At 44.0% G+C, this 24046-nt stretch overlaps 1 protein-coding gene across 18 annotated transcripts in view; it reads right to left on the bottom strand.

The window, feature by feature from the left end:
* Apbb2 (amyloid beta precursor protein binding family B member 2) overlaps positions 1–24046 on the bottom strand; it is a 326509-nt gene that overhangs the window by 20759 nt on the left and 281704 nt on the right. Inside the window, exon 1 of one of the 18 annotated variants that reach the window (XM_074042396.1) lies at positions 13838–14020. The exons of 16 other annotated variants lie outside the window; for them this stretch is intronic. The gene's annotated coding sequence lies outside the window, so the exon portion shown is untranslated. Of the gene's footprint in view, positions 1–2349; positions 11022–13837; positions 14021–24046 lie in introns of those variants that run through there. One more of the 18 variants, XM_020170302.2, reaches the window with a different exon arrangement.

Here is a 24046-nt window from a genome sequence, read left to right as displayed (position 1 = left end):
TTGAGATACAGTCTCACTAACCTTTTTTGCTTAGGCCAGCACAGAACCGTGATCTTATCTCCAAAGAGCTGGGATTACAGGTGTGGCTGCCTAAAATATACTTTTCTAAATGAAAAACTGAAACTTGCCTCCCTATAGCTTCTTCTGGTTGGATCTAATTTTGCTTTCTGAAGAGTCCTGAAAACAAGCTGATCATCAATGACACAGTCGCCATGTCATGTCACTGGCAGCCTCTCTCCCTCCCCTTTTCTATTAGACTGACTTTCCATCACTGGCTCATCAAACTCCTCTGCAGGTATTCCTTACCAATTCTCCATGATTTGATAACATCTTTCACATAATTCATACCTGTTTTTATGTAGGGGACTTCCAAAGTCATTTGATAATTGGTAGATACCATTATAAATCAAGGAAAAGGCCACTTTGTGATGATGTCTCCTTACCCAGGAGGGATGTTTTAAGAATTATATTATGCCTTTCTCAATTGTACACAATTATCCTTTTTTTTCCAGCTTATCTTTTGTGGCATTCAGAAGCCACTCCTGTTGTTACCAGTGCAGGCTGATCCCACTTGCAAATAAGGATGAGACAGACAGCAGCAAAGGGACTCGATCTGAACATTTCCAGCACTTTCTGACAAAGGGCTTTCTCTCCTCTTTGCTTCACCTGAATTGGGCCCAGCAGAGGATTTGACATGGAATTTGGCAGGTGGGTCCATAGGAGAACACAGTATAATTACAGGCTCCTGGATGGTGGTTAATAAGACATACAAGACCTGGGAAAACATGACTCCTATTTGCAAGGCTGTCTTCTCTAATTTTCTGACTATACTTGGACATTCTTGTGAGAATTCTGGGGGGCAGAGGTAAACAGGGCGTGAGAAATTTCTTCCTCCTAGATAGCTAATCCCATCTGCCTGCTGCCTGTCTTGGTGTAGTTTTATATTTTACACAATATCCATGCATGTAGCACACATGGGTACCATTCATCTCACAAAGCCCGGGCTCAACTCTCATTCTTCTTCTCTGCAATCTTAAACTCTTAAGCTAGGTTTTAAACTCTAAAACACATCCAGCAGCTCAGCACCTGGGTAAGCATACGCCCTCTACCGGGAATTCTTCACTAGGCACTTTCTCAAGAGGCAGATTGTGCAAATAGTAGAGTTGAAATTCCACCACCTGCAATAAGCAAGGTGGCTTCAACCAGGATTTGTATACAGAGTCTTGCTGTTAATATTCTCCCCGTGAGGAGAGCGGAATACACAGAGGGTAGGGACTAGCAAACATCTGAAAATTTGCTCACTGCTGACGCAGAAAGGACTTGCCATTCCTGCTGGTGAGGGAGCTCACATCCTATGCTCAGTCCTGGGCTTCCTCCTCAGGCTAGTGCCACCTAAGAGGCAGAAATGTTCCTTGCAAGTGTGACCCGCCCAGTCTATGCTGTCTCCCTGTCCATCCCAACCACTTACTGAGCAATGACAGCAGCTCACAGTAAGGGAGAAAATGGCAGCCAGCCCAGGACAGTGAAACGCCAGTCAGCCAGACACAGGAAGCTGGGTGCAGTACACACTGGCTGAGGGCTTACCATTGTTCTCAGCTCCTGACCAGGCAGGGTTTACCTGAGACTGACTCCCACAAACAGGACATGGCCTTCACATCTCTCTTTACTATGCCAGCAGTGACCACAGCCGTTCTTTCAAGGAGAAAATTCATGAAATGTGCTTCTTTCATCAAGATGGAGTTTTTATGAGCGAGAGAGGAGCACAGGCAGAGCTCCCCAACAGTCAAGTGAGGGGCTGACACTGAGAGCTAGAAGAACACAGCTCAAGTACAAACACTTGTCACTTCTCGGTTACAGCCTTTTCAGTTACACCCTTCATGCGGTGGGAAGGGAGAAGAATTTCTTATGTTTTGACTAATAGTTGCTGTTGAAATTGACTCAGTACTTCTGACTAGCAGCCCAGCACCAACTCAAGGCCATATAGAATGGAAGCCTGGTATATGACTCTTCTTAAGCACAAGAGGCCTCCTATGTAACACATTTCTGTCATATTTACTCTCTAGCCTGCTGATTATTTTTTTCAGCTGTCTATAGAGTGAACATGTCACTATTATCCTTAGTCACTTGGCCCATCACCTTCCCCAAACAGGGTCACATACAGCAGAGGATTAGGGTCCAGATGCAATTCCAGGCTCTGCTGGAAATGATGCTGGTAGGAGGTTAAACAAACAAAGTTCTGCCTCTCAAAGGCAAGGATGGCCGTGAGATGGCGATGCACATGGAAAAGCCAGTGAGCTGAGCCAGACACACAGACGCCACGCAAGGAGAAGAGTGGAAATCGATGGTTACCTCTCTCTGAATCCAGGCAGGCATGAGGGAACAGAGCAGAAACAACAGTTAGCATTCACGCTGCATCCGCTGAGTAACACAACAACTCTCAGCACTGACTTCCCACCTTATTTCCCAACTTCTCTGCAATTAATAGCCTTTCAGTGCTTATTTTAGCCAAACTCTACCGCCCCAGAGGGTGTATTTTGAGCCACGTTACGTTGAAGCCAAGACATGCCAGCTGAATTTACAAGAGGCAACATATCAAATGGGGGAGGTAATCAGGCTGAAAATATCACAGGCAAATACAGCAAAGTGTTTGCAGTCAACACTGGCAGGCGGCTCCTCTTCATTTTCCAGCCCCACCTGCTCCTGGTGAGAAGCACACAGAACCGAGACCTGTGACCTTACCTGTTGGAACCCTCCGGACTTTCCATTGGTAGAACTGCAACATTCAAAGCCCGGGACCTTCATGAAGTGTACCCTTACAGGGTAATGGGGAAGGAGACAGAGCAGAAGGTCAAGGGCAGAGGTGAGAAGCAGACAGACAGGAGAGGAAAGCCAGAGGGTGTGGTGACAGCAAAGCACCAGGGAAGAAAGGAAAGAAATGAGGAGAGGAGACAAGGGCAGCTCAGGGTTTGGGACAGCACTTTGAGTTCTATCCCCAAAGCTGTGAGGGGATCCTAGTGAAGTCACTTAACCTCTGACCCTCTTCTGCTCTTGTCACAATTTAGAAAGACAGGGCCACCAAATAAGTGACACACATGCATTATTCATAGAGCAACTGCTGAAGAGGTGGGGAGCCCAAGATAGATGAAGAGGAGGAAGGAAGAAACCAGTATTTCCAGGGACCTGCTGTCTGCTGTGCCGTATAGCCAGGGTCCTGGAGGCCAGTAGGACAGACAGCATCATGGTGTGAGGTGCCAAGCAGGCACAGGGTGAGACACACAGTTGTAGCACAGAAAGGCAGAGCTGCACAGTGACACAGAACAATGACGACTGTGACATACAGCTACATGGGAGAAGGTACCAACAAACACGAGCTGCAATTATATGGTCTCAAATGAAAACCCACAAAAATGGTTAGAATGTGCATTTTCATGTATGCACAGCAGAAGGTCTGAACACAACATCCCAATTTTCAAAGCCATCATAAGAAACGAGATTAGGTGAGATGATGTGCTAGGCACACCACAAGATACAATGACCTTCGTCACAGAGATGTTACAGGGTGGCATTTGCCACAGACTTTCTGCTGTGGAGAGACAGTCACTTGGAGAAGGGGCTAGGTCCTCCCTCAGAACTGCTGGACACCACTTCCCACCAGATGCTGGGGTCACCTCCCACTCAGGTCCTTCCCCACTCCCTCGGCCCATCTACCAAAGTCAGTCTTTGGAGACAATCTGTATTGCCAGCAAAGGACCTGGGGCCTGCATTCAGACCCCAGGTTGAACAGAGAGCTGTATGACCTTGGGCAAATCATTGACCGTTCAGGTTCAGATTTTCATCAGAAAAAGGTGTAAGCGCTTTGAGAAGAATGAGCAAGCAATGTTGCTCTCACCACCTCTCGATTTATGGCAAAAGCTTTTAAATTCTTTCTTTTTTCCTTTTCTTTTCTTTTGTAGTTCTGGGGTTTGAACTCAGTGTTGAGCTTGCTAGGCAGGCGCTCTACTATATGAGCCCATGCCATCCATCCTTTTTTGCTTTAGTTATTTTTTAAACAGGGTCTCATATGTTTTTCCCAGGGCTTGCCTGGACTGCGATCCTTCATCCTACTTACACCTCCCTTGTAGTGAGTACTACAGAAATGCACCACCACACCTAGACGGTTTGTTGATATGGGGGTCTTCCTAACTTTTTTGCCCAGGCTGGCCGTGAACAGCAATCTTCCCAGTGTGTGCCACCTGAGGAACTAGGGTTACAGACATGTCAGTCCCTCAATTTCTTACTCTTAATGAAGTGTCCATGCCTGCTGTAGAATGAAAACTTTGCTCAAAAGCCTTAGATCTAAAGATGGGAGAATATCGCTTGTTTCTTTTGTGTATAATTACTATTGTAACCTTGGATATTTTAAATCAGCCCCATTGCTAGAGATTCACTTAAGCAAATAACATTGCTATATTGCCACCGTGTTTTCTGAGTTTTTCCAGAACTCAGAAAAAAAAAACACTGCAAACTTTGAAGACAGTTAATTCTTTGGGGTTAATAAATACTGCTTGATGCAAGTGTTGAAGTGAAAACCAGCCACATAAATAAAGACTTCAGAGGATGTTTGAAACGTCATTCAAAAATCCAGAAGAGTCGTAAGCAGCGGCAGCTGTTCCAGCAATTCAGCACCTTGTAAATTTTCTGGGGAAAAACCATGAGCCCAAAGCTGGGCTTCGGGACAAGATAAGCCATTGTGAGCACAGAGAAGCTAAATTTAGAGTCAGGCGCAAGCTTACTCCCTTCTCGCTGTAGTGGAAGAATTAAGCCCCACGCTTAACTCCAGGAGCCTCACACCCCAAGAATGCCTCAACAGCATGCTCTGGATGGCTGCTCCTTGGAAGATGACTGCAAGAGTGACTGGCGATGTTTTACTTAGCACAAACCTGAAATAACGGGGTGACTTGGCACGTGTAACTGGGCATCCAAATGAATAGGAAAGCCCTAAAAAACAACAATGGGAAAGGCGGCCCTGAATGACAGTCCATTCCAGCATTTTGGAAGAGGACACCATCTTGTCTTGCTTCCTGGCAAGGCCACCTGCTTCTTATGTGACACACAACCACCCACTTTTCATACACCAATCACACAAGGCAAGGCCTCTCCAGCACCCTGCTTGGCCACTTTTGCATAAGTCTCTGCTATGTGCTTTTTGCTGCTTGTTTTTTTTGAGCCTCTGGTCACAAATCACCATTAGTCACATGATAATGAAATATAAATTAGAAAAGTGTCGGGAAAATTCTTGCTCCTATACCTGACTTTTTATTTTTTCCCCAGTTTCACATTTGCTTACTTTTTTCCCCTCCTTGTGACTGACATTTCTTAGCTTGGTCAGGGCCCTCAGCCTCTTTGTGTTCCAGTTTCTTCATCTGTAAAATGGCACAGCAGTGGTACTCACACCCTGAGAGCAGTGAGGATTAGGCTTCACCCTGGCTGGCAGCATGGAGCTCACGTGCAGCTCCCAACACCCTGTGGGAATGAGAGGGGACTCATGCCAAGGGGGTGGCTCCTTGCTTGTTTGAAACATGGCCTCCTTTGGAATCTGATGACAACAGTCAGAATGTGACCAGATTCCCAGTTTTTTTTGCAGTTTTGAAAGGGAATGGAGCTGGAAAGGTTCAGTAATTCCAGAAACTCATTCAAGGCTCCTGGAGAATGTATACCCCACAGGTGAAGGCCTAAGAACAGAAATGAATACCAAGTTTATGCAAATTTCCCACCTGGGGAAAGGGTCCATCCTTCTCAGGACCAAAGGGGGCGGGAATACCTACCTGCCTCAGACCACATGTGATCCTTCCCTTCCTTTCCCTTCCTTCCCTATCCTCCTCCTTCTCTATCTTTCCCTTCCTTTCCTTTCCCTTCCCTATCTTTCCCTTCTGTTCCCAAAGCGAGCTCTGTTCTGCCTGCTCCAGTGCCATGCAGAGTCCAGCCTTTCACTGGGACCAGCAAGCAGAGCTCCACCGTGGAAAATGAGACTCTGAGGATTTCCTGTGGTGGGAGGTTATTGAAATTCAAGGCACATGCATCTAGTCAAAGCACTTGTTCATGCCAATGGAGAGAAGACACCATAGCTAGCTGACAGCTCACTGATGGGGGGCAAAGGGTATTTAGAAGCAAGCAGGAAGTAAGTATTTTTTTTTAAAAGTCTATCTTTGAAGAGACAAGAATGGATGAAGTTTAACTTTTATTTTAATCTGTGTTACAGATTAAAACCAAAACATAAAATCTTGCTTCTCTAAGAGAAAGGACACTAAACTTACATTTAATTCCCAAGTGAGGGGTGGCTCATGCTAAGTTAGGGTTTTGGTGAAAAGTTTGGGAGCTCATCAAAGAATTGTATCAATTTTACCTGAATTGTGAAATTATGGCTGGCTTCCTTCTTGAGATGGGAAAACAAAAACAAAACCACTTGCTCCCTGCGGACTCCCCTCTGAGAGTACAGGAATGTGGGGACTTAAAAGACTTTGACATAGAGTTGGGGAAGCTCTCCAAGCCCTGCAAGAAGTGCCTAGAGGGCATAAGCCTCTAGCAAGGCCCAGCCAGGGCTCCTAGTTAAAACTAAGGTGCTGGGCTGGGGTAGGTGCCTGCCTAGCATGTACTGAAATGAAAAGCAACAAATAAAAAATTATAAAGCAAAACCATACTGAGCCCATGGGTGAATTTCTACCAACTCCATGCACCTGGCCACATGGAGGGCCTCTTGTGGGTAAAGCCACATCTTCAATCACATTCTGGGTTTTCAAGGAGACTCAGGACTATCACCACAGTGTTCCTCACCCCATTTCTTTGTGCAGGCGGAAGCAGATGGGTAGCTAACACAGAAAGCCAATAAATTTGGCCTTCATTTAACTCTGTTTACCTCCATCTAAGAATTCCTGATATTCTACAAACTCAGTATCTAAGGAAAAATGAACATCAATAACAGGAAGACTAATTGCTATTAGTAAAATAACAATGGTAGCTCCCATCTACTGACTATTTCCATCTAGCCAGGCTCTGGACCACATTTCACAAAGGAGGAACCCAGGGTTCAGATGATTTCCGTTAACTTGCTCCATCCCCCTTACCCCCACCACAGCCAGCAGTGTGGATCTGCTACAGAGCCCAAGGTGGGCTCCTCCCCTCTGCCCTGTGGTTTTGGGGCCTGATCCTCTCTCCCTTCTACTTAGTTGTCTTTGCTCAGGATTCTATCTGTCTTCGACTTTGGTTCCACCACTGCTGGTGCTGTCAACAGTATGTGCTGTATTTGACTTACATTTTCTTCCTTGCTATCCTTGCTTACAAATACCCAGGGAGAGTTTACCCTGCCTCCTCCACCCCACCACTGGGCTCTCAAACACCCCAGACTGTTCTTACCTTGGAGTCTCTTCACTCCCTCTTCCACCTGCCTTGGCTGCTTACTACCCCACATCCTCCTCACCACACTGGTCAACCCTGCCGGACTCCCAGGCATGGTCGACACTGACAGCCATGTGAACTGCTTAGTCTACCCTCTCTTCCTCTTGCTCCCATGTGAACAGGGGCCCTTCTGCCTCCATCACTCACCCCTGCCTCGCATTTAGTTTTGAATGAATACATATCTGAATAGTGACTCAGAGGGCTCCCTCTTTCTTGCTGAAGGTGATGGTGAGCACCTCTGGGAAAGAGGCCGAGGAAGTAAGCTCAATTTCTTTTTCTCCTACTGTTGTTGATCACAGACAGCACTTTAAAAATGACTGCAGTTCATACTGTTTTCATTAAATCTGAAATAATGTTAATAAGACAATATCTCATCACAATGGGCAGGAAGTGAGCGCTGGGAAGATCATTAATTTCTTGTGACTCTATTTAAAGCAAAGCAAACCTGTGCTCTGATTGTCTCCAAAACAACGTTTCCAGGACCCCTCACCAGATTCCTTCTTTGGGACATTTGTCTAAATGAAAAACATCTGTTTCTACCAAACAATATACACATTTCCCTGGTATATTGGTTTCTGTCAAGATTTACTGACTCCTGGGATAATTTTCTTTATATTTGTACTCTTAAAGGAAAGAAGCCTTTGCTTATCACTTAGGGGAAAGACCCAAGATAACGCATCCTGCCATGCTGAGACAGAGGATGGTACCCAGAGCACTGCCTCCAGAGGAACACAGTATCCCAGCAGGAGGTACCTTCCAATGGTGTGAAAGAGTCTTTTTTTTTTTTAATAGGCAATTGGTCTCTTATTCTAGCATTTTTTTTCTTTGCAGTCAAATATAAGGAAAAAGTTTTAAGAAAACAAAACTTGCAATGCCACTCCCATATCCCCTTATTAATACTGCTTTAGTTTGCCTTCCTGTTACCCTCCACATTTGTTCGTATTTGACAACTGGAATAAATATCCATCTTACAGAAAAGGCTCACGTGGGGATTAAACACCTGACCTTCTGCAGGAATTCTCTGGGGACATCACAAAGCTGGCCAAAGGTGGCTCAACCTTCTGACTTCCAAAGCACGAGAAGTCTCCATTGCATTGTGGGCTCCTTCAGGTCTTTCAGAGCAGGGATTGGTAAACTGCAGCCTGCCAAATCTGGCCCTGTTTTGTGAATGAAACATCTTTGGGACACAGCCACACCCATCCATCCACTTAGGCATAGGTTATTGCTGCTTGTGTGCCACAGACACAGAGACCAAATGGTGCACAAAGCCTAAAATAATTACTGTTTGGCTTTATGGAGAAAAGTCTGTGACCCCTACTATCGATGCCATCTGACTGAGAAGTGCAGATACAACACAGCCGAGCACTGGTTCAATAGTCCATAGAGTCAGCTGGAAATGTGAGGCTCCCTGCTAACAAGTCATTAAAAATTCTAAGATGGTTTGACAACAGGCCATAAACCAAGTGTGGGCCTGAGATTGGCTGAGGTTGTGGATTAATTCCTGTTATAGATAATGAACTCCTGACTGGGTACAAACTACTCCACCAATGTGTTGTGTTGCTGTAACAAAACACCCAAGGCTGGGTACTTTAGCTCATGGTTTGGAGGTCTAAGAGCATGGCACCAACATCCGCTTGGCTCTGGTGGATGGTATCACGGCGGGAGTGTGTGTAAGAGGGAAAGGTCACTTGGCAAGACATAAAGTCAGAGAGGCTCAGGAGAGGTGCCAGGCTCAGGTATAAAAACCCACTTGCATGGAACTTTCCTCAAGACCAGCATTAGTCCCTTTGAGGGTACTGTTCCCACGGCCTAATTAAAATTTCCTCATATTAGGCCCCACCTCTTAAAGTTTCCACCACCTCAACACCATCATACCAGGAAATGAGCTTCCAGCATCGGAGCCCACGAACACCCCTCAAACTACATCCAAACCATAGCAACTAAGACATAGGAGTAAGCACTTTTCCAATGTGCAAATCTGTTAGAAGCAAAGAATCAGACTGAGGATGGAGCTCAGTGGTAGAGCACTTGGCTAGGATGTGTGGGGCCCTGGGTTCAACCCAAAAAACAAAATAATAAACAAGCAAAACAAAAACAAAACCCAAACAACAACATGAAAATCCTTTTGCTTCATTGAACTCTTGAATGTCCAACATGTGACACAGAATCCATGTGGAACTATGTCCCCAGCTGTTTTGTTTCTAAAAGGTCACTAGCAGGCTATGACTCTTAGAACGTTTAGGGGGAGGGGAGTGGAAAATGAAGCAACTGAAATCCTTGGAAACAGCACCCTCAGGTAGCTTGGCAAACAGATGCATGCGTTGACATGACAGAATCAGGTTAACTTGCGCCCGTTGTCAACTCTGCTCTCGCCAGCTGCTTTCCTTCTATCATCATTATTTCAACTGTCATAATTTATTCATCCACAGACAGGCTTCCATGTTGTAGGGTAACCAGTCCAGGCTTCCACATCAGAAAGGCTGGCAGCCCGTCATGCCTGCCCCTTCCCATCTGTTCTAAATAAATACTGCAGATGGAATGTTTTCTGCATCAATATATTTTTTATAAAACCAAAGTTGTTTTCAAAACCAAAGTTCCCTGACAAAGATGCCACAAGCTTTCAAGTTCATCATTCTGCAGCTGAAAGGAGGAGGGAGAAAAATCCCTTCAGAAATGAAGTACAGATGGTCCTCTATTTTGTAGGGTTCAACGTGAAGATTTTTCAGCTTTACGATAGTGTGAAAGTGATATGCGCTCCGTAGAAACTGTACTTAGAATTTTGATCTTTTCCCAGGCTAGCAATAATCGGCATAGTACTCTCATGTCATATTGGGCAGTGGCCGTGAGCCACAGCTCCCTGCCAGTCATGAGATTGACAGGGAAATGGCCGACACTGTACCATGCACTGTGTAGCTAGGTTGGATGTTCAGCAGCTTATGAGTGTTAAAGGCATCTTCTACTTACTACAGCTTTACAGGGATGTTCTAAGTCATACAGCAGCTGTATCTTGTTTTTCTGCTTTACACAAAGAGATGACTTTTCTAACTCCCCAAAAACTCAGTGAATTTCTTGCAGTTACTATGGGAGTAAACCCTCTTTGATTTGAAATAACTATGGAAAAGTTTCACTTGTGAGAGAACATCAGTTGTTAGAGAAATGAGAGGATGCTGCATGTGACATAAATAACTTCAAATGTCGTTATCAATGGATTCTTATAACACTTAGGAGCAGAGGTAGAATAATTTCATATAGATTAAGGCTTAAACCTGTCTTCTTTTCTTATTTTGATTCTTTATTTTTATGCCAGGACAAAGAAAAAATTGCTCAAAGGTCGGATAATGAGTACACAATGACAGTACATTGACAGGTAAACATGACATGAAAAAATGGCTGAATGTACAAGACTGCACTGAGTGTCTGCTCATCCACACTGCAGAACAAAACACAATTAAGTCAAGGTCTTGACGCAACATAAATTTAAAATGAGCCACTCCATTGCTTAATAACTTTGTCCTTGAACAATCATTATTTCCATTAACACGTATAAATAATGAACCGCTCCTAAATCCCTCTCCTTCCTGCATCTTCTCCACTCAACCCTGCCAGTTCAGCCCTACCACATTCCCCACCCACCCCTGCTTTGCTTCATGCCCTGTACCGCACTGTTGATCTCTACAGGAGCAGAACTGGCTAGCTAGACTCCCTGCTTCCACTCACTCCCAATATCCCCTCCTCTTGATGGTATTCTCCGAGATCTTTCTGAAATGAATTAAATCCTGGGCATTCCCCTGGTTACCACTCTTCAAGGGCTTTCCACAGCAGTCAAATTAAAACTCCAATCAAAGTCCTCTGTGATCTTGTCCCCACCTGCCTCTTCCATCCCAGCACAGACTGCCGGCCTCCTCGTTCCCAGCTCCAGCTACACTGGTCTCCTCCCCATCCTGGGGTGTGCTGAGTGCTCCTCTTCCCTCAGACCTTCCTACTTGCTCCCCACATGGCTGCTTCTTCTCAGCCTTTGTGCCCAGCTCAAATGTCACCACCAAGTACAGGCTTAGTCCTGGTGGCCCCTCCCTGACAAGCTACTCTCTCTACATCATATTGTTGGTTGTCTTCAAAGAAGTCAACATCATCTATAGCATCTTGCTCTCTGGATTGTTCTTCTGACTTATTTCCTGCTTCTCTGTTTCAGTCCCTCATGAGCCTCAAGGTATCTGGCACACAGCAGGTGTTCTGTATCTGCTGATACAGAACAGCAGATTGGCCTAGAGATTATAAAAATGGTCACAACTAAACCCTAAACACAGACAATTAAGTATTTGCACTTATGTTCATTCATTTGCCCATCAAACAATTCAATTATTTATGGAGAGCATCCTATGCCAGGGCTGAATGAGTCCAAAGTTCTAAGAATATCCTGTGTTTAAAGTAGGTACTTTAAAGAGAACAAGCTACACCACTATTTAGTATATACTGTTATGTATTTGTGGAAAAGTCTGAAAACCCAGATGAATAAGTCCACTCCCCAAATCCATGAAAAGAATATGGGAAGCAAACAGGGGCTTTCCAAAACTGTGCCCCAGTTCCCTTAACCTGGGAGTCATCCCTTAACACTTGGGAGATTGCAGACAGATGCAGTTTTGCTCAATCAGCGGTATAGAATAAAATTTTTTCTTGAGGGGTTGTTCAAGATCAAAATTGTTGAAGACAGAGCAGGAGAGTGCACGACTTGGTGGTTTTTGTAACAGACTATAATTAAACACCACCACTGTTCAAACCCTCAACAACTCAGATCTTGCCCTCCTAACTGCCCAGATTCCTCTGAGAGGTATCTATGACCAAGGTAAACAAGTTCAAAGCTGGCTCTAGTACACCTTGATCCACTGGTCCTCTGATGCTTGCCCACTCGGAGGGTTTACACCTACAGCCCTGGGCTCAGCTGATGTCCAGAGTGGTAGCCAGGAACGACATCCTCTGGTCCACCCTCAGTGTCATCCACATTGCTCCCTATGTGTGTTCCAGGTCAGAGGATCTGAGATGGGACCTATAGTGTGACCTCTAAGAATGCAACAAGTTACCTATCATGCCTACCACGTAATACCCATTGCCAATGTCCAGCAATGTTCAATAAATACCTGTTACATAACTGATGCCCACTGCTGAAAGGCTAGGACATCGCTCAAAAGTTAGGAGAACTTAAAAATGTGCCAGTTATTAAAAAGAGGGGATCTCTCTGCTGAGCCAAGAACCACACACCATCTTCTGTGACACTGAGCGAAGCTTTGGGGAGTCTTTCCCCCAACAAACATTTAATTCACATTCCATTTTGCAGAACACAGCCAAAGATAACGTTAAAAGATAAAAATTGCAAACACAGATTTAGGGCTTGGTTTTCCTGATATTCTGTTTCTAACTTCTTGGGAAAGACCCCAGACCCCTTAATAATTCCTTTCCAAAAGCAAATAACCAAAAGGCAGTAAGTAGCAAAGGAGAAAACTTACAAGCTGCTTTTTTGTCAGAGTAAGGCTAGAGGAGGGACAGAGTGCTCAATGGCTTAAGAAAACCCACAGGGCAACAGGCAGACTCCCCCATTCATGATCCAAGTCAGAGCCCAGCTGCAGCTGCAGTTATAAAAAGGAGGAAAAAGACTTGAGATTGCCTCCTTCTTCCGCCTTCTCCCACCCAAAGCAGTAACGAAGATTCACAGCTACACGTTAATCAGGGGGTCGATAGACGTGCCTGGTTACAATATTAGTACAGGGAAACAGATAATAGCTAGGAAAGGCACAGATTCTTTGAGAATCTAATCAAGTGTTGCAAGCAATATTTAAATCATCATGCTTTTCTGTTCAAAAACAGTACTTTTTCAATGCCAAGAGCAGGCATGTGGTAAGTTGGCTGCGTTTCTACCTTTTGGGAAATGAGACATTTTCTAACATGGAAGTCACACCAATATTCTAAATCATGTAACTAAAATTATTTGGACATGCAGTCTTTCTACACAAAGGATACTGCCTTTAATCCAAACACTGGATTAAAAAGACCCTGCGGTATTTTTTCACTCCTAATTTATAAAAGAAGACCTAAGTGAGCATCCCCGGAGGCGACATGTGACTCAAACACCCAACAGTGGTTATCAACAGAAATGCCTAGGGCACACCATCAATAGCCCTCACCCACCAGCTTCAAGCCGCGCTGGTCAATTTGGAACCAAAGCACAGCTCCTTTCATTTCATGCAATCCTCATTCTTGACTCCAGCCCTTCTAGCCGCCCACCACCGGGCATCTTGCAAGGTAGGTTGCAGTCTTTGTCCGGTGCATCTCCCGGGCCCATCCCGCTGCCTCCATGCCCCGCACCTCCGAAAGCACCTGCAGACAAAGGCGCGCCGCCCCTCCTCAACTTCCTCACCTTTGTCTCTCGGTCTGCGGGGGCAGGCTGAGGCTCCTATAGTCCCCAGAGCTAGGACGGGGCAAGGTGAGGATGCTGTCCCCAGCTGCAGGACAAGGTCCAGGCTGTCAGCACCAGGCAGCCAGTTGCAGCCGCTCAAACCAGCAGCGCGCCTTCCTCCAGTCTCAAGTTCAAGCGCGCGGCTTCCGCGCCTCCCCGCCCCTCCCGCGCTGCCCGCTGCCCATTGGCTGCTGGGCCGCTGCCTGCGGCCGCGCTCAAGCCAGGTGCTCCCAGCTGCAAGGGGTGGGTCCAGGACAAGAAGAGAAGGGTGGACTTCACACCCTGCCCCATCTGCCCCATTTCTGTCCCTTTTGCATTCTCATGACTTGGAAAGTTCATCCTAACCCCACCGAGGGGAGGGGATGCTGCAATTCTAGCCAAAAAGCGTTTTTGATGGCAAGACAAAGCAGAAAGCGAACTGTAGTTTGACAAATCAGAACAACCAATTTCAAGAGGCAGCGAATTGTAATGAGACGGAAAATATTTTAGATTACCTGCCAATTTACACAAAGCACTTAACAGCGGCTCACCTCTATACCCCTTTATGATCTCTGAATCTCTTAGGACGCCTTTTATTTACTACTGACTTAAAGCCAAGATCACATTGGCACTCTAACACTGTCCTCTCTAGCTGAGAGCCCTTACCCCCATATTCATGGGAGCAGAAAAGTGTCCAGCTGGCTAAGTGACAGCATTTTAAATAAGTGTGCTAGCCAGCCATTGGCCAAAACAGGAGTTTGAAAGGAAAACCCAAGAGTTTTTGCTGATTCTTTTGTACGCACTGCAAGTACTTTTCTAATTGCTTCTGAGGAGAATTAAGTTATCTGACCCATCAATATCAACAACACAAACAGGCAGAGGTCATTGGCTATGTCTTCTGCTATATTCAAAGTCTTACACACTCCTTTTACAGAAAAAGGAGTAGAAATTAGGCAATAAACATGGAAAATCAAAATCAAGGGAGTGTGGAAATAGGAAGTTTTCTCTGGATTTGGTAAAATACCTGCAGGTGTTCAGGTAGCACATCATAATGGTCATGCTTTAAAACAGAACCAAGCACTTACTTGTTTGTTTGACATTTATGATTTACCTCCCAAGTGCCATACTCTGTGCTGACAGTTTTAGATTAGGCTTTACTTGTTAACAAGTGTCTCTTCAAGGAAAGCAGGATTTAACTCATAGAGATCCGAGTGTATGACCAGGTACATCTCAGCTATTTAGAAGAATTATTTACAATTAACCTCTCAGTATTAACAGTTTGGACATAGCCCAGACTGGAAGTGAGGCTGGGGGTGGATCTGAGGCTTGGACATTGCCAGCCTCACTTTCAATGGCCTGCACCTGTCATCCTTCGAAGGCTATCCTTCCTTCTATACACAGAATTCCAATGAGTTCTGTTATCTCATTCTCTGACTATAACAGGGTGGAAGCAACAAATCAGAGATGTGACTGTGGATGCCCACTGGGTGATGGCACAATGTGACAGCTGAGGGTCTGCTGGCAGGGCAGTCATGCTTGATAAGTCCTGTCAATGCTATGTCCTACTGTTCTCTCAAACCTGCCCCCCCCCTCCAACTCCATGCCACCACCCTAGTCCTAGCCACCATTGTCTCTCCCTTAAGAATAAAAAGTCACAAATGTGAGTATCCTTGCTTTAAAACCCTGCCCCGGTCTCCCATTACACTGGAAATGAAATCCATGATTGCTTTCAGGGTCTCTGAGGCCACCTGGGATTGGTTTCCTGTGTCTCTCTCCAGCCATTGCTGCAACCACATTCCCTCCTCTTTCTCTCTGCTTCAGCCTCATTTTCTTCCAGTTTCTGGAACCTGCCCAGCTATTTCCACCTCAGAGCCTTTGCACTTCCTGTTCCTTCTTCCTGAAATGCTCTTCCCTGCAATGACCTGACCTCTTATGCTTTACAACTCAGTCTAAACACTGATTCCTCTAGGAAATTCTCCTAACTGGCAGCGCCCTCCTCACAATATCCCAGGCTTTCTTTCACAGCTCTTGTTGCAGTTTGGTATTACATATCTGGATAACCATTCACTTATTAGCACCTCCTTCACTTTATGGTGATCTTTATAAACTTACAATAGAGTCTGATGTTGTTCTTGTGCGGTAAAGAATTTAATCTTGGCCAAAGAAAGGTCTGGCATTTGCCTTGGCTTCTGCAAGGAAATCTCTAAGAAGTTAGGATGCTATGCTTGATAGAAGTGTGGCTATTTGCCTGGGGGCCTTGGGCCTGCAGTATCAGCAACACCTCTGCAGGTGCCAGAGACTGAGAGCAGTCCCTGGACCAGTCAATCATGCCAAGTGACGGATCCCCACTGAAGACTCTAGACATTGAGGCTCAGAAGAGCTTCTGTTGTTGACAATACTGTATACTACAGAGTACTGTCACACAGCAAAACCAGCCAAGTTATGCTGTCCACAGCTCCCCAGAGAAAGGACAACTACAGAGTTCACATTGGAACTTGTCTGGAGTCTGCCCTATGCATCTCGTCCCATGGTGCATTTCACTTTGTCTCCGTTCCTGGTAATAAACCTTGAGAATAACAGCATTCGGTGACTGCTATGAATCCTTCTAGCAAATTATCAGACTGAGAGTGATCTTGGGGAATGCTCCTCACTGTATTTTCAGCAGCAAGCACATTGCCTGACATATATGTTCACAGTAATGATTACATATAATAAGTTAACAAATTAACACCTTTTCTAGTTTTTAAGTGACAATGTAATCAACATGTAATGCTTTTACATATAAAGCACCTAAAAAACTAGCTAGCATTTGTTGCCCTTATCACAGAGAAACTAAAGCAGATACCTTAAAGCAACTGAGGCCAATAGGAAAAGGGGAACAGGTACTAGAGAAAAGGTTAGATCAAAAAGAATTAACCTAGAAGGTAACACACACGCACAGGAAATCAATGTGAGTCAATGCCCTGTATAGCTATCCTTATCTCAACCAGCAAAAACCCTTGTTCCTTCCTATTATTGCTTATACTATCTCTACAACAAAATTAGAAATAAGGGCAAAATAGTTTCTGCTGGGTATTGAGGGGGGGGAGAGGGAGGGGGCGGAGTGGGTGGTAAGGGAGGGGGTGGGGGCAGGGGGGGAGAAATGAACCAAGCCTTGTATGCACATATGAATAATAAAAGAAAAATGAAAAAAAAAAAAGAACAAATGTCCATTCTGCAAACACCTGCTTCTGAGTCAGTCCCCTTTCCTCACTCTTGCCTTTGTGCTCTCTGGCCTATCACTCTTCTTTTGAGTAGTCAGTGGTGACAAAACACTTGTTCTTGGAAAAGGACCTATGTTAGATCAACTCAGAGTCCCTAGCATTGGGCGCAGTGCCTACACAGAGCAGCACACAAAAGATGTCTGCAAATGAAGGCAAATTTAAAATAGGTTTGGTTAAAAGTGAAATTCTAGCACACTTGCAGCTCATTCCCTGATAAATAGGGTGGCTGTTACTGTAGTAACTGAGTAGTATAAGTATTATTCTTCTCTTTCTTTCTAAAAATAAAAATGCTCCTCAAAATTATTATCCACTTTGAAAACCTGACAGGCTTTATAAAAATATGAAAGCAGATCACCAAATTTTTAAAGTCATCTTACTTCCTAATTAGCATGAAGTAGTACAGTTTATTTGCATAATGTATTAAGGGGAAAAACCAGCCACTTTATCTTTCTGTCTCCCATATAAAACTAATTGAAAATTCAACCAGCAAACCACAAACCTACGATGTTCCCTCGTAGCATAGAAAAATCAATTTTACTTCTTTCAGACTGGATAACAACTGCTATAATGTCTAACAGACATAATCCAATTTCAATTTGTTTGATTAGATGAGTATAAACTTTAAACAAGAAAGTCATGGGGTTGTCATAACAAAGTTCACACTCTTTAACTCATTTAGAACAAAGCGTTACAATTTGTTCCTAGAAAACACGCTACTAGAAAATACGTAAGTATGAATTTGAACTCTTCTTAAATACCATCCACATAAAAGCCCTTACATTACCTCCGCCAAAGGTAAAAGCAGCTTTGAACCAGAAGCCACTTGAAACTCTTCCTGAATTTAGGAGGAAGGAATGCTCTGAATATCCCTTTAACACTTGAGACTGTATTTAAACAACCTTCACGTCACATTGCATAATCCAAGAATATGTCTGGAGCAGACATCCTCCTCCCCCCACAGTTGACCCAAACAAAGGCTTTAGAGGCAAGTATCCTGTGGGCTGTGCACTGACTATCTATTTCAAAGATGGAGACTGAGTGTGGACTGAAGAAGTCAAATGTCAAAGGAAATTGCAGGCTTTTGGTGTCCCAGCTATACACAGAGCTCTTTGAAGGAGGCAACTACACACTACTTGTTTTTGGATTTTTGGCACCCATCTCAGCACCCAGGATTGATTAGGTTCATTTATAGCCAGGTGGCCTGCACCCACACCCACCTCCACGTGGACATCAGGAACACTCACCAAGGGTACACTGCTGAGGGTCACATAGGGCCTGAACGGCAAACTAGGCAGGATGTCTGGGCAGGACCCTGGCCTGAATCCACACCTTTCAAACTTCCCTGTGCAAATGTACGATCTAGGAAATGGCTGAAACGCAGATTCTGACTCATTAGGCCTGGCGCAGAGCTCTAAAAAGCTCCTAGGTGATGCCCACATTCTTATCCAGTCAATAGTAATACCACTTTGTCAGACAGCAAAGTCGAATTCAGTTCAGATCTACAATGATCCTAAGCAATGAATGCCAGGGAATTGGGGACCAAGAGTAGTATTCCTGCCTTACTTGACAGGGCTGTCTCCCCGATGGTGCCATAGGAGGAGTCTGCGCTGTGTATTTGTACAAGAGAAACTCCACTGCCCTATAAAATCTGTTAGGCACAGCAGAAGCGTGGCTTGCATCCACATCAGGGTGTGACCTTTATCTAAAAGGCCTCTGGGTTTTACCACAGCATCTCTTTAACTCAGTTCTCACAGAAAATTAAAAAATAAAAAAGGAAAGAAAAGATATTTTCCCAACCAATGGTGGAGTTTCCCTGTTCTGCCTTACAAAATGCAAAGGCTACTTATAATAAATGTATGTGTACAACAAAAATCTTTGGATGTGGAAGACTTCCAAGCCCTAAGCAGGCAACATACTCATTTTCTTTATGCAATATTCAGCAAACACAACCTCCCACTAGACCAAAGACTGTGGGCAATTCCCTGGCATTCACTGGACTGTAAAGAGTTTCAACTTATCTCTCCTCCTCCTAACAGTTCCCATGCCAAGTGGAGGGTAGGGACTGCACAAAAATCGTTCTCTTCTAGGACTCAGAATCCTAACAGAACCGGCATAGCATTCAATGCCTAAAATGCTCAGCCCCATCCCTACTCAACTCCTGGCTTCTGTCCCTGGGAAGCAGCACCAGAAGGATGGGCACGGGTGCTCCAAGTGTAAAGATCTCTCCACTCACTCAGCAAAGGGAATGGGGGCCAAAGGAGAAGCTGGCTGTCTGGCAACTTCCATGATTACAACTAGAGAAAAGTCACACTTGTATGTCTGCATCAGAAACTCAGCTCAAATTGATGGTGACTCATGGCTGGGAAGGCAGGGCGGGGATAAGACAGTAGGAGCAAGTGGAGTGAAGCCAAAAGAAGTTGCCGGGAAGGAAAAAAAAAAAATCCTATCTTCCCTCATCTTCAGCCTATCATGGATCCAGTTTCTATCTCTCTGATCTTTCCTTTTCTAGACGGTCATATAAATGGAATTATGTAGCATCTATAGATTCTTGACTCTCATTTCTTCACCCACATAACTGCTGAGTCTATCAGTTCATTTCTTTTTACTGCTGAGAATTCCACTGTAAGGACGTATCATAGTTGATCCCTCTGTTAGTGGATGGATATTTACATTGTTTCAAACTTGGGGCAATTACAGATGAAGTTGATAGTAAGAAAAAAATTTAAAAATGTGAACAAATACATCACCAAAGAAGACATATGGTTTTCATAAGCACATGAAAGATGTCAATACCATTAATTACAAAGAAAATATAGATTAAAACCACAAGGAGTTTTCACTTCACCCATTTCAGGATGCTAAAAATAGTAGTAACAACAAAACCCCTCAAACAAACAAAGCCCAGCGATGCCAAGCACTGGGAGGCTGCTGAGCATGGAGCTCTTTGACTTTGCTGGTGAGAATGCAATGTGGAGCAGCTACTCCTGGCAGTTTCTCCAGGTTGAACGCGGTCTCCAACCATCCAGCAGTCTCACTCCACAGAAAGTGAAAGCAGTTCACACAAAAGCCGTTTGGGAATGTGATGGCAGCTTCATCCGTGGTTCACCATTAACTCTCTTCTAAGATGTGGGCAACCATCTTTTAATGGCTTTCCTAAAGCTCTTCTGCTTTATCTCAGTCTTCACAAACCCGGGCACATTAGAAATCATTAAAAAATAAGTAAGTGATCACAAAATAGAGCCACTTTTACTTCTTGGCGGGCACAAAACTCCATTCTTAGGAGCTTGTTATTGAGGCTCAGTCCCCGAGGAAAGTGGGCTCGGGACGTGACCCTGTTATTGCCACTTCTGGGGCCAAAGAAGCTTGAAAAGAAGCCAGCTAGAATTTTGAACAGGAACAGTTCTTCACTTTGCCCCTCCTTCTCTCCACTTGGCTTTGCCTAGTCTACATACGTGGCCTTAAAGAGAAATCAACAAAAGACTAAGACACTAGAGCAGACACACTTTGCTGGCATTCTCATTCTGCAGTGTTTTTAAAATAAATTAACAATTATAATTGCTGGTATTGATTTAATCTTCACAACTCAAAGTTCCTAATAGTGCCATTTTGTATCAATTTGGGTATATCATCAGACTGCACCTGTTCTTAATAAATAAAGAGTTATGGAAACCCAGCTAACAATGGCAAAGTTGAACAGTTAAGACAGGCACAGAATTCCCCACCTAGCCTAACATGCTTATTGTGTGGCCTTTTGCAGAAAAACTTTGCCAATTATTGGTCGAGCAGGTAATTCTACTAGTAGGTTAAGCATTTCTTTCTTTCTCTTTTTAATTTGTGGTACTAGACTCAGGGTCAGGATTTGAACTCAGGGCCTTGAGTTTGCTAGGCAGATACTCTACCATCTCCAGCCCTAGAGTAAGCATTGTATTGGCATGAGCTATTAGTGTACTATGTGTTAACACTGCCTGGCTACTATGCGCTAACATCTGTGTGGCCCTTTCTCTCTCGAGAGCATTTTTCATATTTCTTATCTATCATATGCATATCTATATTTTTCCTATCTATCATGCCACAGCGCCCTACTGGCCATATTAAATTAGACAATGAGAGAATGAGTGAATTGAGTTGTAGGGGATGAAGGCAAATTTGAATGTGTCTCATTTTCCAAATCTGCTCTTGTCTCAAGCACATGGATGCATCTCACACACAAAGAGCAAGGTGATCACTGAGGGAGTGAGCTAAGGTCAACATGGTTTTCATCTGCCTAGATGTCCCACAAGCTCGTTCAGTTAACATTCACAAAGTCCCCATCTGCCCTTATTCCTGATTGCTTAAGCTACAGAAACCTTCTCTTTGTCACAACCTGTATTCCTTTCATATATATTAGCTAATGCTACTAATAAATTATCAGGGGCTGAGCTAGGTTTAAGGGATTTAAAACTTGGCCGGTATCTCTTAAAGAAAAAAAATTATCTCCCTTTTGCAATTTTTATAAGACCCGTGTGAACTCACCACTAGGCCTCCTCCCAAGCCTTGAAAGGGGCTCTGAATTTTTTTTTTTTTGTACTGGGGTTTGAACTCAGGGCCTTCCACTTCCTAGGCAGACATTCTGCCACTTGAGTTCACTCCACCAGCCCTTGTTTTGTGTTGGGTATTTTCAAGATAGGGTCTTGCAAACTATTTGTCTGGGCTGGCTCAATCCTCCTGATCCTTGCCTCCTGAGTAGCTAGGATTACAGCTGTGAGCCACCAGCACTGGGCTAGGGGTTCATAATCATAATGGTAAATCCTCCTTTGTATATTTATCTTTCCATTTCAAAGAAAGGAAATTCATATATTACAAATTGAGTTCCCAGCAAAGAATGAAGCCTGGTGGTTGAACAGGTTGATTATTTAAATCTGCCACTGCTATTACCTTCTGTCAAAGCTGCATGTCTGGGCTGGAATGTAGCTCGGTACAGCACTTGCCTAGCATATGCAAGGCCCTAGGTTCGATCCCAGCACCAAAAAAGAAAAGATTAAAAAAAAAAAAAACTGCAAGTCTGAAAGCATTTGTGCTTATTCTTGTAAATGGTCTCTTCAGCTAAGAACAGTGGCTTTCAAAGTGTGGTCCACAGACAGGATTAGTATCACTTGGGAACTTGTTAGAAATGTAAGTTCTCAGGACCCGTGCAATCAGACCCCGGAAGGATGGGGAGCAGAGCTGCGTTTCCTACGGACTTCTGCGAGTCTCATGCGCACTCAAGTCAGCGTATCACTGCCCACGGCCATGGTTTCTACCTTCTTACCTGAAACCATTTTTTTTCTTTTTTTGGAGCGAAAAGGGGAAAACTACATGAAGACGTTTTGCAATTTCCTTTTAGGAACACAGCACTCCAGTGGCTAATTTTAATAGTGAGCAATCTGAGTTTTAGAAAAACATGGTGTGAGAACATGTCAGAACTAACCCAAAGGACACCAGTGAATGCCCGAAGCGCCAGTCTACTCTGATGACTTCTGACTGCGCTGATGATGAATTCAACCAACCCATGACTTATTAATTGAATGGAATATGTATATTTAAAGACTCCTGAATATATTCAGGAGACCCAATCAGTAATTCCAAACTCTGAATCATCTTAGAAGTTGAAGGGACTTCCCATAAGGGAGATAAATTCTTTATATTTAAAGAATAGTGGTTGGACTAAATTAGTTCTTTTAATCACCACAGAGTAATTTTATTATTTTAGTCATCAAGGATTTCTAATTTTAATATGCACTATATCCCCACCCCATTTTCTCTGTTAATCAAAGGTATATTTAACCACTAATCATAATTTCTGATCAATAGTAACTAAACAGCACTGATACTCTGAATTGATGTTTTAATTTCTACAAGAAGTAAAAATTTTGGACATTTAGTGGGCCTTTGCAGTCTTCTGTTCTACCAGTGTGTAATTTCCCCTTGGTCTTTTCTCATCTGTAAAATGCAAATAAGGAAACCTGCCTTTTAAGATATCTTAAGACAACTGAAATTTTTTTTTTTTTTTTGCATTCTACTTTTCTTTTTCTTTTTTTACTGGTTTCTTTTTTTTTATTGTTTTATTATTCATATGTACATACAATGCTTGGGTCATTTCTCCTCCCTGCCCCCACCCCCTCCCTTACCACCCACTCCGCCTCTTCCCTCTTCCCCCCACCCCCTTGATACCCGGCAGAAACTATTTTGCCCTTATCTCTAATTTTGTTGAAGAGAGAGTATAAGCAATAACAGGAAGGGACAAGGGTTTTTGCTGGTTGAGATAAGGATAGCTGTACAGGGAGTTGACTCACATTAATTTCCTGTGCGTGTGTGTTACCTTCTAGGTTAATTCTTTTTGATCTCACCTTTTCTTTAGTTCCTGGTCCCCTTCTCCTATTGGTCTCAGTTGCTTTTAAGGTATCTGCTTTAGTTTCTCTGCATTAAGGGCAACAAATGCTAGCTAATTTTTTAGGTGTCTTACCTATCCTCACCCCTCCCTTGCGTGCTCTCGCTTTTATCATGTGCTCAGAAGGACAACTGAAATTAAAAAGAAAACACACACATATGCACACAAAGGAAATGCAATTTAACTGACACAATGCCTGGCAAATGGAAGGCACCCAAGTACAGCAGCTGAGATGGCCGTGATTATTGGGCTGTTTGCAATCTTGAAATGAGCTCCGCGTTGAACTCTTGTTGGCTTGTCTGTCCTGGCCCCCTTTTCTGGGAAACTCTACTCTCTCCCAACCCATGTGGCCACAGTGGTCATATTGTATCAGGTGGGCCTTGCATAGCTTATTAGACCAGGGTGGCCCGCTGGGTTACGGTCTCCGCCCTCAGGAATTTGGTGAGAGATACACTCTTACACTGGCTGGAAAAGAGATACACATGATCATGCTCTATTACATTAGCTAGGAATTAGAGAAAA

Source organism: Castor canadensis, chromosome 9, assembly GCF_047511655.1.
Source record: "Castor canadensis chromosome 9, mCasCan1.hap1v2, whole genome shotgun sequence".
Classification (NCBI taxonomy): Eukaryota; Metazoa; Chordata; class Mammalia; order Rodentia; family Castoridae; genus Castor; species Castor canadensis.
The sequence above is the reverse complement of the archived record's forward strand: the minus strand, read 5'-3'. Positions and strand labels throughout refer to the sequence as shown.